This window comes from Episyrphus balteatus, chromosome 3 (assembly GCF_945859705.1).
Source record: "Episyrphus balteatus chromosome 3, idEpiBalt1.1, whole genome shotgun sequence".
NCBI lineage: Eukaryota > Metazoa > Arthropoda > Insecta > Diptera > Syrphidae > Episyrphus > Episyrphus balteatus.
In genome coordinates, this window is record NC_079136.1 from 38,247,414 (window position 1) to 38,259,916 (window position 12,503).

At 27.4% G+C, this 12,503-nt stretch overlaps 1 non-coding gene across 1 annotated transcript; it reads left to right on the top strand.

The window, feature by feature from the left end:
• The first annotated feature begins 10,940 nt into the window (after positions 1-10,940).
• Positions 10,941-11,020, top strand: Trnal-uag (transfer RNA leucine (anticodon UAG)). The gene has a single exon. It is a non-coding gene; the product is annotated as a tRNA-Leu (tRNA).
• The last annotated feature ends 1,483 nt before the right edge of the window (positions 11,021-12,503 follow it).

A 12,503-nucleotide genomic window follows, 5' to 3' on the forward strand; every position in this document is an offset into this window, starting at 1 on the left:
TCATATACCGATTTTAGTAAAATTAAAATAGCTCGAAAACGGCTCCAACGATTTTGTTTAAAAAATTCAAATGTTAGTTTTACGCTAAGGTCTATATTTCAATGAAAAATTTTTTATTTGAAAATCATTATTAACGGTACCTGCCATAGAACCGTTTTTTTAAAATTCGAATATCTCCGAAACTTCTTATTGGATTTCAACGAAACTTTTTGTGAAGAAGCATTTATATAATTTAAATATAAACCAAAAATAAAATTTCCAAAAAAATAATTTTTGGATTTTTAAAAAAATTTTGAAAATTTTTTTTTGAAAAATGAAATTTTCGAAAACGGGACATTGAATTTTTTTGAAATTTTGTTTTTAGATGTTGATTAGTGATTTCTACAAAATGGCATTACAATTTTATTTTTAAACTTTTTTTCCAAAAAATTATTTATAAAAAATTGTTTTTTTAAAAAACGGCTCTAACGATTTTGAAAATTTTTTTTCTAAAAATGCACGTTAATATATCAATCAAAGCTGCATACTTGTTTTGGAGGGCAATTTAATTTCAGATTTTATTTTATTTTTTTTTTTAAACGAATTTTATTTTTTTTTCCAAATTTCTACATAAAAAGTCTTAAAAATTTAAGCAACTTTAACTCCAAGAGCAAGTTCGTGCGACCCAGTCGTGCATTTTATTTTTTTTTGTTTAGGGTTTTGTTTGGTATTTTAAAAATTTAGTTTTTTGATGAAACGTGGATAATGTTGTTAAAAAATAAAATTTAAAATCAATATTAACAAAACATAATGATATAATGAAAAACAACAATGCTCAATGAAAGTGAGTACATATTAATTTTTTCGGTGAAACAAAATATACTTTGTATTAGATTTTTATATTTTAAATTTTGAGGTAAAAAGTTGTGCTAATTTAGAAAAATCCATAAAATGGCATAGTAAGAGTAGACCAGTGCCAATCCGGTTTTCAGAGGGCAAAAGTTATTAGCAGCATAAAAGGGTTGTGGGAAAATTTAGGATAAATGGTGTATGAAAGGGGCAAAATAAATTGCCCACAAACAAATTGGGGGAAAGGGGGTGGGTGGGCGAAAAAGTGGGGTGGATTTCAAAAATCGTGGTTTTTTACGATTTCTGTCAAAAGTAGACCTCATATCGAAAAAAGTTAGATACAAAAGTTGTAGATTGTAAAAGTGTCTACAACAATGGTTGGATTTTAAGAAACCCTGGTCAAAAATTACTTTGTTATATTTTCTATCTACATATATTTAATGTTTTTTGGGCAAAAAGTTAATTTTTGGATATTTTTCAAACAAAAAAGTTACCGAAAAATTTTTGATTTTTGAAAAGTTTAGAATGCAATTATTTAGATTAAAATTTATTATTTAAGATTGTGTGAAAAAAACTATACTTTAGTTTTAGAAATTATTGAGAAAAATTGAAAAAGAAACAAAAAAACCATTTTTAAGATCGATTTTTCCGTAAATGACAGTGATATTGGCCAGAAATAATTTTCCATAGAAACTTTATTATTCTTTTCTAATGGTCTTTGACCTTCTTAATTTTAATCTAGCATTAGAATAGCTCTAACGTGAAAAGTTATTGAGATATTGAATTTTGAACGTCCAAAACACTATTTTTGTGATGTTTTGCATGGTAATATCTCAAAAACGCGATGTGATAGAATTTTTCTGACTTCGGATTCAAGCTCAGCGCACAAAAAACCATTAGAAAAATATACTCTGATTTCTATAAAAAAAAAACTTTTTGACTAGAGTGAAATTGAACAAGACATTCGATTGTTTCTTTTTCGTATAGAACTCTTTAGAGGTGGAGTATTTTAAGTAACGTTTAGAGGTTATGTTATTCTTTTCTTGCGATCAATTCTTTAGAAGATATTTCTACTTGAAAAAGTTTAATAGTCAAAAATAACGGTTTTTTGTGTAGAACTCATAAAAGGTATGTGCTATCGTGGTATAGAAGATTGGTTCAGCGAAATAAGTAGATTTTGTGGTTTTCTATAAAATAAAATTTTCATTCCTAAGAACATCGTAATAAAAATACCTTTTTTAAAAATTTGTTTATGAGACAAAAATTTAAGTTTTTTTGGATTTTAGTCTATAAAATGTGTCTGAACTTTGCAGACAAGTCACCAAAGACGAAAAATTTAACAGCATGCGCTTCGTTTCATAAAAAGTTAGGGCAATATTTTTTTAATTTTTTATATTAGTCTTAGCAAAAAAGCTATGGCCACAAAAAAAAACAAAAAAGAGGTTGTCTGTAAAGCCGGTTTATGGACGATGATTTTACGTGATAATGTCGTAAGAAAACAGGTTGTGTGCTTTTAAAATTAGTCAATTGAAGCGTTTATTTATTTCAAACAATCATAATTTACAAGAAAAAGCTAAAAAAAAATACCTTTTTCCTTTTCTCATTATATTAATTTTTTTATTTTAAAAGCTTACAAAAAAAATTATACCATTAAAAAGCCAAATATTTCTTCTAAATAATAAAACCATTTTTAAATTTTTACAGTGCGCAAAAAGTATTAGAATAATTTATTAAAAACAATCATTTACATATGAAAAAAGTGAAAAAATCATTTCCATAACCCAAAAATTCATTTTTTGGGACAAAACAACTTGTTTTTCCCGTTATTCGCTCAAAAACCATTTTGAAATACCAATTTTTTGCACATGTATGCGCAAAGTCATAGACTACATGTTCTATAAACTTGAGATTTTTTGAATGCTACAAAAAATTAAAAAAAAATAAAAACTTACCCCAAAATGAGTAGGTGTTTTTCAAAAATTCATATTTCGAAACGCAGAGACTTAAAAAAAAATCCGTATCAGACCCCTTACTTTTATTTTTATTATCTTTCAAAATGTAAAAAAAAAATTTCCCTTCAAATAATCACTACTTTGTCAAAGGTCTACCTCATGTTTTAGTTTTAGAAAACCATTTATAGCTTGGTTTTGAATTTTTTTTTAGAATTTTTTCAATACCATTGTCAGTCTTGCAATAAATTTATCTATTGATTAAAAAAAATTCAACTCTTTATGTACATTGTCGCGTTTAGAAAATAGCCAATTTTTTAAAATTGTGTTTTACCCCTATTTACCTTATTAAAAAATGGAATTTTTTTAAAATCCTTCAAATGTATTTAACTTTAGGTTATTATCTTTTAAATAAGCTATAGAAGATTTTTGTATCTCTAATAGTTTATTTTTAATTTTGAATTGAAATTTTTGCCGCACTCCGAAAGTGCGAGAGTGGAACGGGAGAAAATGGCGTCACTTTTTTGTGGTGGCTACCATGGTTCATCGATTTATAAGACGTTATCACGTAAAAAAAAAAAAACAAAAAAGTATTAATTTAAAAAATTTTGGACTTTCCTAATAATGAACCGATTTTCATAAAACGGCAATCGCTTTATTTTATCAAAACCTAGAGGTGATATTTTATAAAACTCGCTCCATTATTACAGTGGTGACGAAAGTCCATTTTTTTTTTTAAATTGTTGATGTTTTTGTGAATTTTTGTAAATTTTAAAACAAATTAAATTTTTTTCAAAATCGGACTAGGTAGTTTTGCCACTTTAGTGGCTATTTTTTTAGCTTTGTACACTAGCAAGAAAACTTTAACCATGAAGATATCCATTTCAAAAGATCATAAAGAACCCCTGTGGTGCAAAACTTAGGCTTAACCAAGAAATAAAGATGTCTAGTTATAATTTTGGCAGCAACAATTATTTAACTTTATTGTAAGCCATTGCACTGTCAAATTTAATTTCAATTAACACATTTCGTAAATTGAAAGGTTTATTATTGTTAAGCCTGCGCTTCGGAATGCAAAGTTCCTTGTAAGCCATTAAAACCATCTTAACTATAATAAAAAGATACCAATAAGAAAATGTAGACAGAAAACAACAAGTCTTATTTATGTATTTCAATGAATTTGAATTAAAGGTATTTAAATTTGTTTAAATTGGCTCTAAATTTATTGTGCGGCAGCACGAAGTTTCACTTTGCCCAAAAAAACCAATTGACATTCCCTTCAAAATAAATTGAGGATGTGTTGGAATAAAAAAAAAACAAAAACAACAAAAAATACGCTGTTCATGTTGCGAAATTCAACAATAACCATTAAATGTAATTTCCATTCCATTGACAGGTTGCAACGCCTTTCTGAACATCCACATGTTCTGAGGTCACTCTTTTGATAAAAAAACCAAAAAAAAAAAAAACAAAAAAAGAACTTTGTTTCCCTTTTCCTTTGGTTATCATGTTGTTTTGCAGGCAAGCAGCTTTTGTTGCAACCATTTCTTTATAGCCTTTTGTTATTTAATTTTGTTTGTTTTTTATTTTTTGGAGAATTGCACCAGCAGATGTAGCGGATATAAAATGCCAAAATGATATTAAACTCACATAAACCAGGTAACACAACGGTGGCAATAATTGTATCCAGGTGAGGGCGTTGAGAGGAGGCAAAAGTCAGCCAACAAACACCACCACACCACTAACCAAAACCATTCAAAGGGAAGAGAAAAAAAATGTTAAAACCGAAACATGGAAATGGATAGAAATTGATGAAATTTCGGAAATGAGTTTCGGTTTTTTGCTTTTAAAAAAATTTGTGTGTATTTTTTTTTTATAAATTTTAATTTTGGGGGAAATTTTCGCACGGAAATTGTTGGCGTGGTGACATGACGCTCTTTCAATTCGGTTCGGGTCTAATGAATGAGCGGTGCCGGCAGATGTCGCCTTCGATCGTTAAACTGCTGTCTCATGGTGGCGACTCTAATGAGCTTCACTCTGGTGGCAGTCGTTTTTGTTCATCATTACGTCCATCGCCTCTGCGTCATGTCGTGTCGCGTCGCATAGTCGTTGTCCTATAAAAGTGACTAAGGTAGTAAAAGTCCAATGTAATTGCGCGCATTTTGGTATTATAAACGATTAACGAGAAACAGCAGCTTTAACAATACCGAAATGCAGGTAGAAGGTTATGTATTGTGTCTTTCAAGGCTATGTAGAAGGAACTGTAGACGATTGTCTTGAGAAAGCAGGAGCCTCAAACGAGAGTGCTTGAAACTTATGCACTAAGGGCGCTTTGAAACTAAGAACATTTTTCCTTACAACTAAAGGATGGTTAATATAATGCACGACTTTTGTCTAATGTCGAGGACACTCTAGAAACTTGCTGCGACCCAAATATACATCCTAATTTTACCAGGCTCTTGAAAGGCTTAATCCGGTACTGATGGATTTGTTCTTTTATGTTGTTTTGTACTCAGAGATAAAGTTAAAATTAGTATTCTTTGCCTTTGGTAATGAAGATTAAGATTAACCACAGAAATCGTTACTCATTCGCGTGCTAAAGGATTCATTCCTATTTGTCGTATTTCTATAAAATACCATCTGGCGGAAGTGGTTTTTGTTGCTAATATAAAAGTAATGGAGTGTAAACAAAAAAGTAGTTAAAAGTTATAAAAGAAAGACACCTGCTTATATTATTATTAACGCTGTTAAAGGAATCCTTGACAATTCATTGTCATTTTTCTAGTACCTATTGAAATTTGTTCTATATGAAAGCACAATGCGAATGGGAACATCTGAACATACAAGATATTGAATGAACCTTCAATTATGCACTTTTGCAATCAGGAATAGGTGGTTTTAAGTACGGTCAATTCAACTAAGAATTTTGTTTTAATAAGGCTATACTTTCGCAGGGTCTTATAGGGAGAGCCAACACGTCTATGGGCAGGTACGTGCTTTTCTGCCCTCAGTCAAATTTTTTTTTTAAATTATTGTTTGTCGTTAAACTAAGAGAGTCACTGTGGCGTATGCATAACTTTTTTTTTCAAGTTTCAAAAAATTAAAATTTTTAATTTCTGATATATACCTATGTACCTATGATTCCACTTAATTTGTACGGCGTACCTTACCTCAGAAAAATGATTTAAAAAAATTATTTTCTTAAAACAATCGTGCTTTAAAATCAATAGTAACAGCCTTATTTTTAACCTTATTTTTCAATGCCATCTTTTCACTTGTTCCATTTGGTTGAATAATTTGTCTTTAAGTAACCTCGATATAAATCAAAACTAAAATTTTGAAAATCAAAATTTTTGAAAAAATTTTTTAATTTTTTAAAAGCTTTGAATTAAGCTAGAACTACATCGAAACACAAAGGCAAAAAAGTATTATAAAAAATAAACAAAAGTACAAAATAACAAAAACAAAATTTATTGATGGGACATTCAAAAATATAAATTTATTTGAAAAATTAGAAATTTTTTTGAACTTTGTTCACTTTTTGTTTCAAAGTAGTTTAGACTTGTGTTTATTTTTTAATTGTTATTGTAAGTTTTCTTATTCCTCATTGTAAGTTATACAAAATATTTAAGAGACATGAAATAATTATTTTTAAATTCCTATACAAATTTTCTAACATGGAGTCCAAGGCCATTAGAACCAAAAATTTCCAAAAAACTCAGTGGCCAGTTTTCAAAAAAATATTTCTCAAAAATTGCTCAAAAATATGTGGTTTCCCATACAAAGAAAATTTTACTTAAAATAAAGTTTCAAAAAAATTCATTGATCGGTTTTCGAAAAATTTATTTTTCGAAAAATTGACCTAGGTAAAAAAAATTTTTGTTTTTAGATCGAAAAATTATTTTTTTGAAATTTTTTTCTTAATAAAATAATTTTTTTTTTATATCAAAAGCAGGACCTTACTCACATAGCATGTATGTATTATTTTTTAAAAATCAAAATCGTTCGTGCAATTATTTGTCTGAAAAAACAATTTTGTTCATTGGTAGATTTATATTATAGGCAAGCTCCATATTTTGTTAAATTCTAATTTGAAAGCAAATAAAAAAACATTATTTAATTTTTTCCCAACGATTCGTAGTTATACACAACTTCTTCAGGTTTTTTTTTTTATTTTAAAAAATTGGTTAGTCGTATGGCAAGCACCATTTATTTTGTTCTCAAAAAAAAAAAAAAAAAAAATAATAAATGTCCCCTTAGAAAATCAAAAACAATTCTTAACCACGAAGTTTAAAGTAAATTACTTTACTTTATGAACATATCTTACTCTTAAACTGGGTTGTAAAAAATCATTTTATTTTTAATGCATTTGCTCTCCATTACAAATTTAAAAAAAATATTTATTGCAAATAAAAAAAAATTGCATTGAAAAAAAATATTTTTTGCAACTGAAAAATATTTGCATTCAGAAAACATTTTTATTGCAACTTAAAAATATTTGAATTGTAAAAAAAAAATATTATTGCAACTAAAAGCATTTTGCATGAAAAAAAAATAATAATTTATTTCAAATGAAAAAAAAAAATTGCATTGAAAACAAAAATTGTATTGCAAATAAAAATATTTTGAATTAAAAAAAAAAAAAAAAATTTATTGCAAATAAAAAATTTTCTGCATTAAAAAAAAAATGTTTACAATACACACGTGGTAGAAGTGAAACCTTAATAAATCATTTTTCTTCCAAAAAATAGAAAAAAAATCTAATTTTTTTTTTATTCTATTACCTTTAATCCATGTTTTTTGTGTATTTTTCAAGTGTTTTGAGGTATTTTGAGATATTTTTAAAGTTTTTCAATTTAAGACTGTGTAACTTGTAGAGCACTTACCGTTATGTGTGATTTATCAAACGCAAGGTAATATTAACATGCGTATTAAAGTCAAATAAAATGTTTGTGTGCTCTAGATCAAAGGATATAACGTGTTTTGAAAAAGAACATCTTTTTAACGTTATCTCAGGATATTGAATATGAAAGTAATTGAAATTGTGCATTATTATAGTTTATTTAATTACCTACACTGAACCAAATCCTTACGTAAATACAACGAAAAAATTCGTTGAGCCAACGAAAATTTAATTAAATTTTCAGCCGATGAAAAATTTAATTGGCTCAACGAAATGACTTTCATACGTTAATGAAGAACTTCATCAATTAACGAAAACTTTCGTATTTTAATGAAATTTTTCATAAAAATTTTTGATCGAGAATTAATGAATTTATACACCACTTTACGAATTTTTTTTAATCAATTAACGTAAAATTTAATTAAAACTTTCGTAAGCTAACGAAGTTTTTCGTAAATTTTATGAATATTTAAATTAAATTACGAAAAAATATTCATTAGCTAAGGAAACTTTCCGTTGTATTAATTATTGTTTTAGTAGATTATTCTTACATTAATTTCGTAGAATTACGAATTTTTTCGTTAACCTACGAATTTTTTCTTTCATTTTTCTTCTTATATTTAATTGGACTTGTTAAATTATTGATTTAATATAGCTTTTTATGGCCTTTAGTCCAAACAAAAAATTGGCGTTTGTCAAGGTGGAACTCACTTGGACTCATCAGTTGACTGACTTAAAGCAGAAACACAATCACGCTTTGCCAGACGCATCATCGCGTTACGTTGAGAAATCCTCAAAGAGCGCTTCTGTCACTTTGACTTCGAACAGCTGATTGAAACATAAAATCTGCTGTCAAATAAAAAATAAAACACAGTCACTCACAAAATTATTGGGCCAAGTCTTTATCTTGATTTAATTGTGGAAAAATGAAAAAGGATATTAATGTGTTTAAAAAATACATAGAAATTTGTTTATATAGTTATAAAAACAAAATCAATCAAAATAAATTGTTTTTTACCAGTAAAACTCAGTCTACAACATCATTGAATTATTTTTGTTTTTAATAAGTAAATTGTTTTCATTTAAAATATCTCGATGTCGTTTTTATGTGCAACATCTATAAAGAGAAATTAAAAAACACACCTAGTTTTGCAATAATTTATTTTTTTTCATTCACATTTGGCGCAATAATTATGTGGGTGACTGTAACTATGTCTGATAAATGTCAGAAAGCAAGCAAAAGTTCAGTCTGGTTGAACTTTTGCTCGCTTTCTTACGTTTCCTTACGTTTGTCAAAAAAAAAGCGTACGTAAGAAAAGCGTCATTGTGGGAGGTTACACAGATTTCGTATGGTTGAACTTTTGGTAGTTGTCAAAATCGACGTCAAAGCGTGATTGTGTTTCTGCTTTTATCGTGAGATACCTTGTCAATAAGCAAATATTGTTAATATTTAGGTCAACTTACATAGATTTTTAAACAAAAACCTAATGTGAACTATATCCAGCAAGATTAAGTTTTTCATCATTAAAACAGAAATGCACGCAAGTCTACGTTTTCTTTTTTTTTTTGTTTGTGAGGCAATAATTTTTTTTCGTTAACTGATGTATTTTTTCATAAGCCGATGAAGAATTTTCATAAGACAATTATTTATTTTCATAAACTTATGAAGATTTTCGTTAGTTAATGTTGAATTTCATAAGATAATGAATTTTTTTCGTTACTTACCTAATTAAAACTTTAATAAAGTAAGCTAAAAATTCTTATTTTTATTCTTTAAAATGAGTATGAAATTTTTCGTTAAGTGATGAATCTTTTCATTAAATTGGATTTTTTGGCACTAGATAGGGAGAAAAAGTGTATGAAACGTTTTCATTAATTGATGAAGGTTTTCATATTACGAAAAATTACATATTTTCGTTGAGCCAACGAAAGTTTCGTTGGGCCAACGAAAATGTAGTGTATGAAGGTATTTTCGTAATTTTACGAAAGTTTATTATTTTTAGTGTATCTACAGTAGAAATTTCATTTATCTGTCTATTAAAACAAAAAAGTTATAATCAATTGATTTTTCCTGTCGCTTTTTTGTTTCATCTTGTTTCAAATCACTACGATATTAAAGAAGTTTTCACTTCAAAATTCAATGCAAAAAAGTGTGCATTAAATATTTTTTTTTAATACTCGTCGAATTTCTTACAAATTTGACTTTTTGACCTTAGGTTATCTTCAATATTATAGTTAAAAAAGTTTCTGTATGGTCAAATAGCCAAATTTGTAAGAAATTCGACGAGTATTAAAACAAATATTTAATGCACACTTTTTGCATTGATTTTTTTTTTCAGTGCAGAAAATTTTTTATTTGCAATAACATATTTTTTTTCAATGCAAATATTTTTCAGTTGCAATAAATATTTTTTTTTTTCAATGCAAATTTTTGTATTATTGTTTTTTTTTTTTTTTTAATTTCAAAAGCATTTTTTTGTTTAAATTGATATTTTTACAACCCTGCTCTTAAATATGCATGTTCGTCTACGAACGTTTGTACCTATCTATAAATAACCTATACAATTATTATGCTGAAAATTAACAAAATTACAAGTGGTACACGGGGGTGTATGTGTAACATTTGTTTTTTTTTTCTTTAATTGCTCCGTAAATCATATTTTTTTCTTTTCTTGTATTAAACTCAAAATAAACTCATAAATAACTTAACTTTTAATTTGCATTAAATGTTCTATTATCGAAACTCTTTCATTCAATAACTTCAAAATTATAGTAAGGAATTCAGAGGATTTTATTGTGTTCTAAAAAGAACAAAACTACCTATATTTCGTCTTAACTCTTCAGATTTAATTTTTAAACTTTCAACAAACCTCTCCAAACGATTGTTCTTTGTCACTTCACCATCATCAAAAGTTAATAGGTACTCCTAACAGTATGCAGCAGTAAAAAAATCACAAAAGAAACTTTTCACTGACATTTCTCGCCTATTAATATGCCAAAAGCTTTAAACTAAAAGCTTTTACCCTTATAGAACTTTACTGATACAAACATTATATCTACATCTACACCACAACAATTATTAAAAGTTTAAAATATATTCAAATGAATCTGTGTGTATGAGTAGAATGTGTCACCAAAACTGAAGCCAATTTTAGTAAAACACAAAATAATGACTCAACAAATCTATTTTGATTGCATTCTATTAGAATTTTTTAATTGAACTTGACGGAAAATGTTCAATGGACATGTAGCTGTCAAGAGGCAGCGTGGCCGAGCGGTCTAAGGCGCTGGTTTTAGGCACCAGTCCGAAAGGGCGTGGGTTCGAATCCCACCGCTGTCACACTTTTTTTTTTGTTGAAACTTTTTTGTTATAATAATTGGATTAGTCACAATTAAGAATGTTTGAATATTGTATCAAATTACTATAAAATGATTATTCACTATATTATAGAGTATTTAGAGCAATTTAAATATTTTGACATATCTCATTGATTTATTAATAGGATTTCCTTTTTCGATGAGAGTGCAACATAGGTTTTCGATTTCCGGATGAAATGAGGATCTTGGGTAAATTAGAATTGTGAAAGTGAGTTGGTTCAAATTGAAATTAGTTCTTCTTAAAAAATTATGAGTGATTGATATAAATCAACTTAATCCGTAAAGGTATCAAGTTTAATTTTAAAAGAATGCGCCATTACTTTTTAGAGGACGATGATGCATTTCTTTTATTATACGAACGGATTAAAAACTGAATTATATTTCAATGAAAATTGTACCTGTTTTAGAAATCCACGATTCGAATGCAAAAACAATTATTCAAATAAGTGGGACAATAATAATTACAAGCGCGTGTGCGCGGGTTTTCAGTTTATATTTGTTTTGGGAATTTGTTGTTTTTTGGATTTAATAAGTTTTTCTGGTTTAAATTTGTATCTTTTGTTTTTTTTTTTTGCTGTTGTTCGGGGTTTTTTGATGTTGTGCTTAATGCAGAAAAAAAACTCCAAGTAAAATTAAATTTGGGTAAATTGTTGTTCGGAAATTCTGGATACTCGTGCCAATTTCACAAGAATATGTAAATAGTAGGTAAAGGTGGGGTCCATTAACCTATATCAATTTAACTAATTATAATTAGACCCAAATTTTGAAAGGTCATTGATAAAACAAGTAACTATGGGAAGGGAAACAATGAATTAGATAGAGAAAAGTCTAGCAGGTGTTTAAAATGTTCAAATGCGAATTGTTTTTTTTTTTTTTTTGTAATGTGGTTTTGAGGAAAATTTGTAAAGGTTCTTCTGACTTAAAAAAATGGTAAAGTGGTCCTTTGATTTATTGCTTTCAAGAAATATTTTTAATAATATTCAATAACAATTTTCTTCAATATTTATTATTTTAATTTAAGTTTTTCTTACCAAATCAAGTTGTTTTTTTAGTAAAATCTTGAAAATAAAAATTCAAAAAACTTCAGTCAATACTTATTTTATTTTTCAAAATTTTCTAGTATCCTCGTCGATTTTCTAAAGTGAGATCGTTTGTCAAATCCGGTAGTTGTGAATTTTGACAAAGTTGTTTATAGTTTTGGTCCACTGAATATTTTACGATTTACGAATGAAAAATTGTCCAAAATAGTAAATTTTTTCAGTTTTTCCGGATTTAAGCTCTAAAAAACTAATTTTTGACAAAAAAGATGTGGAGTGTGGACATGTTTACAGCATATGCATTGCTTTTCATTACAATTTTATTTGCAATCCTGTTTTTAGTGCCTGCAGGTTAACAATTCAGAAGGTGAATTCCATACATTTTGTTATTAATATATTTGGATTTTG